Raw genomic sequence first — 12,321 nt, forward strand, 5'->3', positions numbered from 1 at the left:
GAATTACTAAGATGTATTGAATGATTTATCACGTGCTAGGCAGTGTGTGAAGCTTTGTACATGTACATCATTTAATTTTCTCCACAGCCTGTAAGAGGTAGGTGCTATTATTATCTTTGTTTTAGAGAAAGGAAACCGAGGTTCACTGAGAGAATCATGTATGTATTTGGGCAGTGAAATACTTTTTAGTTGATTGATTGAGATCTGGAGGTCCCACTGAGGAGATTCCATGCTAGAATGCTGTGCACACTTACGAGTTGTTTCCTAGCTGTGGGGATGAGTTTGCACTAAGCTAGTGATTCCTGAATGATGGTGAGCATCAAAATCACTCAGTGGAGCTTATTATCATTCAGCTCCCTGGGCTCCAATCTATAGGTTCTGATTCAGCAGGTCTGGGGTGGAACCCAGGAATCTGTAGGTTTAATATTCACCTCTGATTGTGGTTGTGATGCAGGTGGGCCTGGGATCACACTGTGAACAATCCCAACACTATTGCCTTTTCTTTCTTAACATCTTTGGACCACTGGTGTTCATTTTAAGCATGGCTGCCCAGGAGCAGGGCAAAACTCTAACTATATATTACAAAAATTAGCTCTACTACCTTGGAACTCCATTTTGCTTAGATAATTAGTCACAGACCTAAATAGAAAAAGCCCATTGGCAAAAACTGTAGAGTGAACCAGGGGCCTTCAGTTTCTCACCTGAGCTCTTCCAGCTCCTAGAGCTCATTAGGCCCAGGGCTAAGTGCTTGGTAAATGTATAGTATACACTGCTGGGTGGTCAGTTGATTAGGCTGAGCATGACCATAAAGAAGAGTGATAAATTGTAGGTAAGTCATCAAGTTTGTATTTTACAAGCAAATACATTACACATATAAATTACTTAGAAACCAACTGGATTTGTGGGCAAGAAATTCTACAAATGGGATGCAGAGGACACGGTCTAATATTGCCATTCACACGTCACAGAAAACAGAGGCTCAGGGACTATCCAATAGCCATGATTCAGAGATATCTCATTCATATTCCTGTCACAGTGTAAACTCTAACCTTTCCCCACTCCATTCTATTGACATGGTGAGTTTCTTCTGGGTCTTCTGGAAGAATGTTTATTTCTGTCTCCTGTGTCACTGGGAGCAATAGGTAGGAGCAGAAAATTCATGTTCAAAACTCTCCATTTCCTTCTCCTTAAAGCCTAGATAGATGGTTAGGAGATTAATGGAGCCTTTTGAAGTTGGAGATGAAAGTCCTATTGAATCACAGCAGCATGGTCTCTTTGGTTCCCATGATAGTCCTGTATTCTTGCCTTTCTTTTGAAGTGATATCAATTTGACGAATTGGTCGAGGCTGTCATGTTTTACAATGATGTGGCTCTACCTGTTTGCCTTTTTAGGGCCACACTCAAGATTATGTTAATATAGTACAGCTTTAAGAAAGGAAATGGTTATTTTTTTGGCTTAAATGTGTCCAGAATATGGGCAAAGGATAAAAACGTAACATAATGCATTGGTTTTTTATGTGCTCATTCACCTTTGTACTTAGCATTGAAAATTCTGACTAAAAAGTGTTCTTTCCCCACAACCCCTTTAATAATTATTTTGTTGAAATTTTATCTTCCTCCTGATACTGTGGTTATATCTCTTCACACTTTCTGGTCTTTTGTAAGTTCTGTGTCCTTTTCTGACCAAAACACATTTATATGCTGCACTCACATAATGTCCATGTGACTAAAAGTGAAAGATCCAGTTAAACAACCTCGTTTGTGTGTGTGTGTGTGTGTGTGTGTGTGTGTGTGTTTCTTCCCTGTGGATTCAACTATTTTTCCCCCAGATTTTCTGTGATATATACACACCCCATGTGCATTAGGAGGAAACTATTAAAATGGGCATTAGAAATGATGGAGTCATAAGGCTGATAGAATCTGAAGGTATCTTCCGACACAGCTCCTGCATACAGGCAGGTAAATATTTAGTCTCTTTAAGATAAGTAGTCATCTTATCTCTTCTTCAAGGGCTTTACAGACTATTTTGATCATTTAGTCCAGTGTTTTGTCTCCACAGTCAAGATATTCTTCCTCATGATTAGTGATGTTGAGCATTTCTTTCATATATTTATTGGCTATGTATATGTCTTCTTTTGAGGAATGTATATTCAGATCCTTTGCCCATTTTTAATTGGGTTATTTGTTTTCTTGCTATTGTTTTGAGTTTCTTATATATCCTTACCAGATGTATGGCTTTGAAATATTTCTTGTCCAGTCTTTAGGTGACCTCTTCACTCTGTTAATTGTTTCCTTTGTTGTGCAGAAGCTTTTTTAATTGGATGTAATCCTATTTGTTTACTTTTGGTTTTCTTTGCAAATTAAACTACAATGAGATAACACTTCACACCTATCAGAATAGCAATTATCAAAAAGATAAAAGATAAGTGTTGGATTAACATGGCAGATAGGAGGCAGGACTAGCTTGCAGCTCCCGCTTGGACAGAGAGAGCAGCATGTGGAGACTCACATTGTGAACTTTTGCTCCAAGAACTACCACAGGAACATACCAGCAAAGGTGAGAGAATCCACAGACCCTTTGAAGGAACTGTATCAACGTTGCAGGCTCCCTGAGATGCTGAAAAACTGTAAGTCTGCTTGCGTTCTCAATGAGGAGGCTTGTGGTCCGGGGTAAGTACTCAGTCCTGGTCACTGGCTGCCTGAAAATAGGCTCAGTGTTGTTGGGGAGGAACAGTGGGAGTGAAACTGGCCTTTAGGACTGCGGGCTGTGAGGGAGTAGGATGAGGCCTGTGACTTTCCTCCACTTCCTGGTGAACTGTATGACTCAGCAGAGGCAGCCATAATCCCCCTGGGAATATAACTCCACTGGACTGTGAACTAAACTAAACTCCCATCCCCCACAGCAGCCTCAGCAAGCCCTGCCCAAGGAGAGGCTGAGCTCAGACACATCAATCCCTGACCCCACCTGGTGGTCATTCTCTACCTGTCCTGGTAGCCAAAGACAAAAGTCATAATCTCTTGGGAGCTCTATGGCCCTGCCCAGCACCTGAGAAACCTGAATACTTAACCAGGTGTCCCTAGGGCAAGTTTGCATCGTCCTTATAGGACCGCAACTGATGCACTCTTGAAAGCGCCACCTCCTGGCTAAAGGCTAACCAACACAAAACCAGTGCATGAAATAAAAACACAACCAAGGAACCTCACAGAGTCTACTTAACTCCCCTGCTGCCTCCACTGGAGCAGGTGCTGGTATCCATGGCTGCAAGACCTGAAGATGGATAACATCACATGACTCTTTGTAGACACTCTTCAGTACCAGCCGAGAGCCTGGTAGGTCCACTGGATGGCTAGACCCAGAAAAAGAAAGACAATCACTACAGTTCAGCTCTCAGGAATCCCCATTCCTATGGGAAGAGTGAGACCACCACATCAAGGGAGCATCCTGTGGGATAAAAGAATCTGAACAGCAGCCCTTGAATACCAGATCTTCCATCTGACACAGTCTACCCAAATGAGAAGGAACCAGAAAAACAATTCTGGTTATATGACAAAACAAGGTTCTTTAACTCCCTGAAAAGATCATACCAGCTCACTAGCAATGGATCCAAACCAAGATGAAATCTCTGAATTGCCCGAAAAAGAATTCAGAAGGTCAATTATTAAGCTAATCAAAGAGGCACCAGAGAAAGGCGAACTCCACCTTAAATAAATCAAAAACTTGATACAGGATATGAAAGGAAAATTCTTCAGTGAAATAGCATAAATAAAAAACAGTCACAACTTCTGGAAATGGAGGACACACTTAGAGAAATGCAAAAGGCACTGGAAAGTCTCAGCAATAGAATCAAACAAGCAGAAGAAAGAACTTCAGAACTCGAAGACAAGGCTTTTGAATTAACCCAAACTGTCTAAGGCAAAGAAAAAAGAATTTTAAAAAATGAACAAAGTCTCCAAGAACTTTGGGACTATGTTAAACATCCAAACCTAAGAATAATTGGTATTTCTGAGGAAGAAGAAAAATCCAAAGGTTTGGAAAACATATTTGGGGATATAATTGAGGAAAACTTTCCTGGCTCATATGGTTCGGCTATGTCCCCATCGAAATCTCATCTTGAATTCCCAGGTGTTGTGGGAGGGACCTGGTGATAGGTAACTGAATCATGGGGGCAAGTCTTTCTCATGCTGTTCTTGTGCTAATGAATGAGTCTCATGAGATCTGATGGTTTTATAAAGAAGAGTTACCCTGCACAAGTTCTCTCTCTATGCCTGCTGCCATCCATGTACGACATGACTTGCTCTGCCTAGCCTTCCACCATGATTGTGAAGCTTCCCCAGCCACATGGAACTGTAAGTCCATTAACCCCCCCCCCACCTTTTTTTTAATTGCCCAGTCTCGGGCATGTCTTTATCAGCAGCATGAAAATGAACTAACCCTGGCCTTGCTAGAGATCTAGACATCCAAATACAAGAAGCTCAAAGCACACCTGGGAAATTCATGGTAAAAATATCATTGCCTAGGCACATAGTCATCAGGTTATCTAAAGTCAAGATGAAGGAAAGAACCTTAAAAGCTGTGAGGCAAAAGCATCAGGTAACATATAAAGGAAAACCTATCAGATTAACAGCAGATTTCTCAGCAGAAACCCTATAACCTAGAAGTGATTGGGGTTCTATATTCAGCTTCCTTAAACAAAACAATTATCAGTGAAGAATTTTGTATCCAGTGAAAGTAAGCCTCATAAATGAAGGAAAGATGCAGTCTTTTCCAGACAAGTAAATGCTGAGAGAATTCACCACTACCAAGCCAGCACTACAAGAACTGCTAAAAGGGGCTCTAAATCTTGAAACAAATCCTCAAGATACACTAAAATAGAACCTCCTTAAAGCATAAATCTCACAGGACTTATATAACAAAAACACAATTTAAAAAACCAATGTGTTCAGGCAACAAATATGCATGATGAATAGAATAGTACGTCACATCTCAATACTAACATTGAATGTAAATGGACTAAATGCTCCACTTAAAAGATACAGAATAACAGAATGGATAAGAATTCGCCAACCAAGTTGCTGCCTTCTTCAGGAGACTCACCTAACACATAAAGACTCACATAAACTTAAGGTGGGAAAAGATATTGCATGCAAATGGATATCAAAAGCGAGCAGGAGTAGCTATTCTTGTATCAGACAAAACAAACATTAAAGCAACAGCAGTTAAAAAGAAACAAAGAGGGACATTATATAATGATAAAAGGACTAGTCAACAGGAAAATATCACAATTCTAAATATATATGCACCCAACACTGGATCTCCCAAATTTATAAAACAATTACTACTAGACCTAAGAAATGAGATAGCAATACAATAATATTGTGGGACTTCAATACTCCAACGACAGCACTAGACAGGTCATCAGGACAGAAAGTCAACAAAGAAACAGTGGACTTACACTATACCCTACAGCAAATGGGCTTAACAGCTACCTACAGAACATTATGCCCAACAACTGCAGAATATACATTCCGTTCATCAGCACATGGAACATTCTCCAAGATAGACCATATGATAGCCTACAAAACAAGTCTCAGTAAATTTAAGAAAATCAAAATTACATCAAGTACTTTCTCAGACCACAGTGGAATAAAACTGGAAATCAACTCCAAAAGAAACGCTGCAAACCATGCAAATACATGGAAATTAAATAACCTGCTCCTGAATGATCACTGGGTCAACAATGAAATCAAGATGGAAATTAAAAAATTATTTGAACAGAACGATAATTGTGACACAACCTATCCAAACCTCTGGGACACAGAAAAAGCAGTGCTAAGAGGAAAGTTCATAGAATTAAATGCCTACCTAAAAAAAAGTCTGAAAGAGCACAAATAGACAATCTAAGGTCACACCTCAAGCAACTAGAGAAACAAGAACAAACCAAACCCAAACCCAGCAGCAGAAAAGATATAACAAAGATCAGAGCAGAACTAAGTGAAATTGAAACAAAAACATACAAAAGATAAATGAAACAAAAAGCTGGTTCTTTGAAAAGATAAACAAAATTGATATAACATTAGCGAGACTAACCAAGAAATGAAGAGAGAAAATCCAAATAAACTCAATTAGAAACATAACTTTTTATTTTTATTTTTATTTATTTTTCAATTTTTAAGTTCAAGGGTACATGTGCAGGTTTATTAATATAGGCAAACCCCTGTCATGGGGTTTTATTGTACAGATTATTTCATCGCCCATGTATTAAGCCTAGTACCCTTTGTTATTTTTCCTGATCCTCTTCGTCTTCCCAGCCTCCACCCTCTTAGGCTCCAATGTCTGTTGTTCCACTCTATGTGCCCATGTGTTCTCATCACTTAGCTCCCCCGTATAACTGAGAACATGCAGTATTTGGTTTTCTGTTCCTACATTAGTTTGCTAAGTATAGTGGCCTCCAACTTCATCCATTTTCCTGCAAAGGACATGATCTCATTCTTTTTTATGGCTGCATTGTATTCCACAGTGTATATGTACCACATTTTCTCTACCTAGTCTTCCAGTGAAGGGTATTTAGGTTGATTCCGTGTCTTTGCTATTGTGAATAATGCTGCAATGAATATACATGTGCATGTGTCTCTATAATAGAATGATTTATATTTCTTTTGGTGAATACTCAGTAAAGGGATTGCTGGGTGAAATGGTAGTTCTGTGTTCAGCTCTTTGAGGAATTGCCACACTGCTTTTCACAATAGTTGAACTAATTTACACTCCCACCAACATAATATAAGCATTTCCTTTTCTCCCCAACCTTGTCAGCATCTATTTTTTTTGACTTTTTAGCAATGGCCATTCTGACGGGTATGAGATGGTATCTCATTGTGGTTTTGATTTGCATTTCTTTAATGATCAGTGATGTTGGCCTTTTTCCTGTGTTTTTTGGCCACATGTATGTCTTCTTTTGAAAAGTGTCTGTTCATGTCCTTTGCCCACTTTTTAATGTGGTTGTTTCTTTCTTGTAAATTTGTTTAAGTTATTTATAGATGCTGGATGTTAGACCTTTGTCAGATACACAGTCTGTAAATTTTTTTTCCCATTCTGTAGATTGTCTGTGTGTTCTGTTGATAGTTTCTTTTGCTGTGCAGGGCAGAGGTTCTTTAGTTTAGTTAGATCCCATTTGCCAATTTTTGCTTTTGTTGCAATTGCTTTTGGCATCTGCATCATGAAATGTTTTCCTGTTCCGATATCCATAATGGTATTGCCTGGGTTGTCTTCCAGGGTTTTTATAGTTTGGGGTTTTACATTTAAGTATTTAGTCTATCTTGATTTTATTTTTGTATACAGTGTAAGAAAGGGGTCTAGTTTCTTTTTTTTTTTTTTTTTGAGATGGAGTCTTGCTCTGTTGCCCGGCCTGGAGTGCAGTGGTGTCATCTCCGCTCACTGTAGCTCCGCCTCCCGGGTTGACACCATTCTCCTGCCTCAGCCTCCCGAGTAGCTGGGACTACAGGCACCAGCCACCACGCCCGGCTAATTTTTTGTATTTTTAGTAGAGATGGGTTTCACCGTGTTAGCCAGTATGGTCTCCATCTCCTGTCCTTGTGATCCGCCTGCCTTGGCCTCCCTAAGTGCTGGGATTACATGCATGAGCCACCGCGCCTGGCCAGAAAGGGGTCTAGTTTCAATCTTCTGCATATGGCTAGCCAGTTCTCCCAGCACTATTTATTGAATAGGAAATGCTTTCCCCGTTGCTTATTTTTTGTCAGTTTTGTCGAAAATCTGATAGTTGTAGATGTGCAGCCTTATTTCTGGGCTCTCTATTCTGTTCCATTGGTCTATGTGTCTGTTTTTGTATCAGTACCATGCTGTTTTGGTTACTGTAGCCCTGTAGTATAGTTTGAAGTTGGAGAGCATGATGCCTCCAGCTCTGTTCTTTTTGCTTAGGATTGCCTTGGCTATTTAGGCTTTTTTGGTTCCAAATGAATTTTAAAATAGTTTTTTGTAGTTCTGTGAAGAATGTCAGTGGTAGTTTGATAGAAATAGCATTGAATCTATACATTGCTTTGGGCAGTATGGCCATTTTAACAATATTGATTTTTCCTATCCATAAGCATGGCATGTTTTTCCGTTTGTGTCATCTCTGATCTCTGTGAGCAGTGTTTTGTAGTTCTCCTTGTACAGATTTCACCTTCCTGGTCAGCTGTATTCTTAGGTATAATATTTTATTCTCTTTGTGTCAATTGTGAATGGGATTGCATTCCTGATTTGGCTCTCAGCTTCACTGCTGTTGGTGTATAGGAATTCTAGTGATTTTTGCACATTAATTTTGTATCCTGAGACTTTGCTGAAGTTTTTATCAACTGAAGGGGCTTTTGGGCTGAGACTGTGGGGTTTCCTAGATAAAAGATCATATTGTCTGAAAACAGGGATAGTTTCGCTTTCTCTCTTCCTATTTTGGATACTGTTTCTTTCTTTTTTTTTAAATTTATTATACTTCAAGTCCTAGGGTACATGTGCACAACGTGCAGGTTTGTTACACATGTATACATGTGCCATGTTGGTGTGCTGCACCCTAATGGGTGCATTAACTTGTCATTTACATTAGGTATATCTCCTAATGCTTTCCCTCCCCGCTCCCCCCACCCCATGACAGGCCCCAGTGTGTGATGTTCCCCTTCCTGTGTCCAAGTGTTCTCATTGTTCAATTCCCACCTATGAGTGAGAACATGTGGTGTTCGGTTTTCTGTCCTTGCGATAGTTTTCTGAGAATGATGGTTTCCAGCTTCATCCATGTCCCTACAAAGGACACGAGCTCATCCTTTTTTATGGCTGCATAGTATTCAATGGTGTATATGTGCCACATTTTCTTAATCCAGTCTATCATTGATGGACATTTGGGTTGATTCCAAGTCTTTGCTATTGTGAATAGTGCTGCAATAAACATACATGTGCATGTGTCTTTATAGCAGTATGATTTATAATCCTTTGGGTATATACCCAGTAATGGGATTGCTGGGTCAAATGGTATTTCTAGTTCTAGAACCTTGAGGAATCGCCACAGTGTCTTCCTTTCTCTTGCTTGATTGCTCTGGCCAGAACTTCTAATACTATGTTGAATAGGAGTGGTGAGAGAGGGAGGGCATCCTTGTCTTGTGCCGATTTTCAAGGAGAATACACCAGCTTTTGCCCATTCAGTCTGAGATTGGCTGTGGATTTGAGATATATGGCTCTTATTATTTTGATGTATCTTCCTTCAAGATCTATGTTATTGAGAGTTTTTAACATGAAGGGGTATTGAATTTAATTGAAAGCCATTTCTGCATCTATTGAGATAATCATGTGGTTCTTGTCTTTAGTTCTGTTTATGTGATGAATCACATTTATTGATTTGTGTGTGTTAAACCAAGCTTGCATCCAGGGACAAAGCCTACTCAATCATGGTGGATATGGTTTTTGATGTGCTGCTGGATTCAGTTTGCCATTATTTTGTTGATGTTCGTCAAGAATATTGGCCTGAAGTTTTCTTGTTTTGTTGTGTCTGCTAGGTTTTTGGTATCAGAATGATGCTGGCCTCATAGAATGAGTTAGGGAGGAGTCTCTTCTCCTCAAATTTTGGAAATAGTTTCAGTAGGAATCACACCAGCTCTTCTTTGTACATCTGGTAGAATTAAGTTGTGAATCAGTCTGGTCCTGGGTTTTTTTGGGGGTCGGTAGGCTACTTATTACTGATTCAATGTTGGAGCTCATTATTGTTCTATTCAAGGATTCAATTTCTTCCTGGTTCAGTCTGTGGAGGGTGTATGTGTCCAATAATTTATCCATTTCTTCTAGATTTTCTAGTTTGTGTGTATAGAGGTGTTCATAATATTCTGATGGTTGTATTTCTTTGGGGCCAGGGGTAGTATACCCTTTGTCATTTCTAATTGTGTTTAATTGGTTCTATTTTCTTCTTTATTAGTCTAGATGGTGGGCTATGTATTTTATTATTTTTTTCAAAAAACCAACTCTCGGATTTGTTGGTCTTTTGAATGTTTTTTCATCTCAATCCCCTTCAGTTCATCTTTGATTTTGGTTATTGCTTGTCTTCTGCTAGCTTTGGGATTGGTTCACTCTTGGTTCTGTAGTTCTTTTAGTTGTATATTCACTACTTTAAACATTTATTATTTCTTTGTGGTGATAACATTAAAAATCTCTTCTAGCAATATTGAAATATGCACTACATTGTTATTTGCTCTAGTTATCCTACTGTGTATTAAAATAACGGAACTTATTCTTCCTATGATATGGTTAGGCTTTGTGTTCTCACCCAAATCTCATCTTGAACTGTCATCCCCATAATCCCCACATGTCAAGGGGAGACCAGGTGAAGGTAATTGAATTATGGGGGCGGTTTCCCCCATGCTGTTCTTGTGATAGTGAGTTCTCATGAGATCTAGTGGTTTTATATGGGGCTCTTCGCCCTTCGCTCAGTACTTCTCCTTCCTGCACCTTGTGAAGAAGGTGCCTTGCTTCCCCTTCACCTTCCACCATGATTGTAAGTTTCCTGAGGCCTCCTCAGCCATGCTGAACTGTGATTCAATTAAACCTCTTCCTTTATAAATTATAAACTACCCAGTCTCAGGAAGTTCTTTATAGCAGTATAAAAATGGACTAATACATCCTAACTGTAATTTTGTAGTTTTCTCATTGAGTTGTTAGTAGTTTTCTTATTGCTGAGTTTTAGGAGTTCTTTGTATATTTTGAATAACAGTCTTTTATCAGTTATCTTTTGCAAACATTTTTTCCCAGTCTGAAGCTTGTCTTTTTATTTCTCTGACAGTTTCTTATACAAAGCAGGAATTTTTAATTTTAATGAAGTCCAGCTTATCAATTATTTCTTTCATAGATTATGCCTTTGGTGTTGTATCTAAAAAGCCATGTCCAAACCCAAGGTCATCTAGATTTTCTCCTGATTTATCTTCTAGTATTTATATAGTTTTGTGTTTCACATTTAGGTCTATGATCCATTTTAAATTAATTTCTGTGAAGGGTGTAAGGTCTGTGGCTAAATTCACTTCTTTTACATGGGACTATTGTCCATTCATTTTTGCTCCACTGCTTGCAACTGGACCATTACTATTCATTTTAGATGACCTAGGATATTACAAAACACACACACACACACACACACACACACACACACTCTCCATCCCACACCACACCACACAAGTGTCTTCTCAGGTTGTGAAGAGCTGAGCTGTCTACTTGAAGCTGCAGGAGAGACACTTCAGACCCTGGCCATTCAGTCATTTACTCAGCGTGTATTGAGCACCTACTATATGTTTGATGTTATGTTAGAAGCTGGATACTCATGGTGCCTAAGGAACATGCCTTGATCTATCTAGTTCATGGTCTAGAGGGGAAGATAGATGTTTGTACAAGGATGACATAAGATGTCAAGTTCCAAAACAGGGATAAGCATAAAGTGCTATGGATTTCAGGAGAAATAATGATTAGTTAGGAGGAAAAGAGGAGGAAGGTGTGTTGGTGCTTGGGAAGGTGCTCAAGAGGAAGCATTTCACTTCCTGAAAGATCACTAGGAGTAAAGGGGTGGGGAAAGCAGAGAGATCACTACAAGTAAAGGAAACAGTATGAACAGTGGTAGAGGTGTGTGTGTGTGTGTGTGCGTGTGTGTGTGTGTGTGTGTGTTTAAGGAAAGGGCTAGATCATTGGGCAGAGTAGCAAATGGGCCTGAAAATCACATTGGGGTCATGAATACAATGCTAGGGAGTTTGTTCTTTACCCTGAAAAGTAGATCTGACTCCCAGGACAAACAGATACTACTTTCTGCCACCATTCTCTTCCTCTTTCCTAATCAGTGCCCTCCTTTGTCTTTACTTTTTATGTAAACTGGTTAACTTCATTTATTAAATCATGGATTTATGTTTACCACATTTGTTGGGTATTTTCTAATGTACCAATGCTGAGTCTTTTGGAACTGTCATTTGTAGCTGGTGATTGACATGCGGAACCCAAAGAGAGCAGAACTCTCCATGGTCCCCATCCTAGTGCCTCCCCCCCATCATTCCTGTGCCCCTCTAGGGGATTTGGCCAAGACTTCTGGAAGCCAATGCCTTCCAGCTATATACAGTGTTGATATTCTGATATATTTGCCAAGACTCTAGTTTATATGCAATCATTTCTTCTCCAGTTGCCTCCTGGACTTATCAGTGGGACTGAAACACAACATAAAGACTACTGCCAATATTAAAGTTTTTGGCAAAGAAGTGTGCACCTGAATCTTCTTCTTTGTGCAGGGAGGTAGGATTGGGCACTGGGCTTGTCATAGAGCA

The sequence above is a fragment of the Pongo pygmaeus genome, chromosome X (assembly GCF_028885625.2).
Source record: "Pongo pygmaeus isolate AG05252 chromosome X, NHGRI_mPonPyg2-v2.0_pri, whole genome shotgun sequence".
Taxonomy (NCBI): domain Eukaryota; kingdom Metazoa; phylum Chordata; class Mammalia; order Primates; family Hominidae; genus Pongo; species Pongo pygmaeus.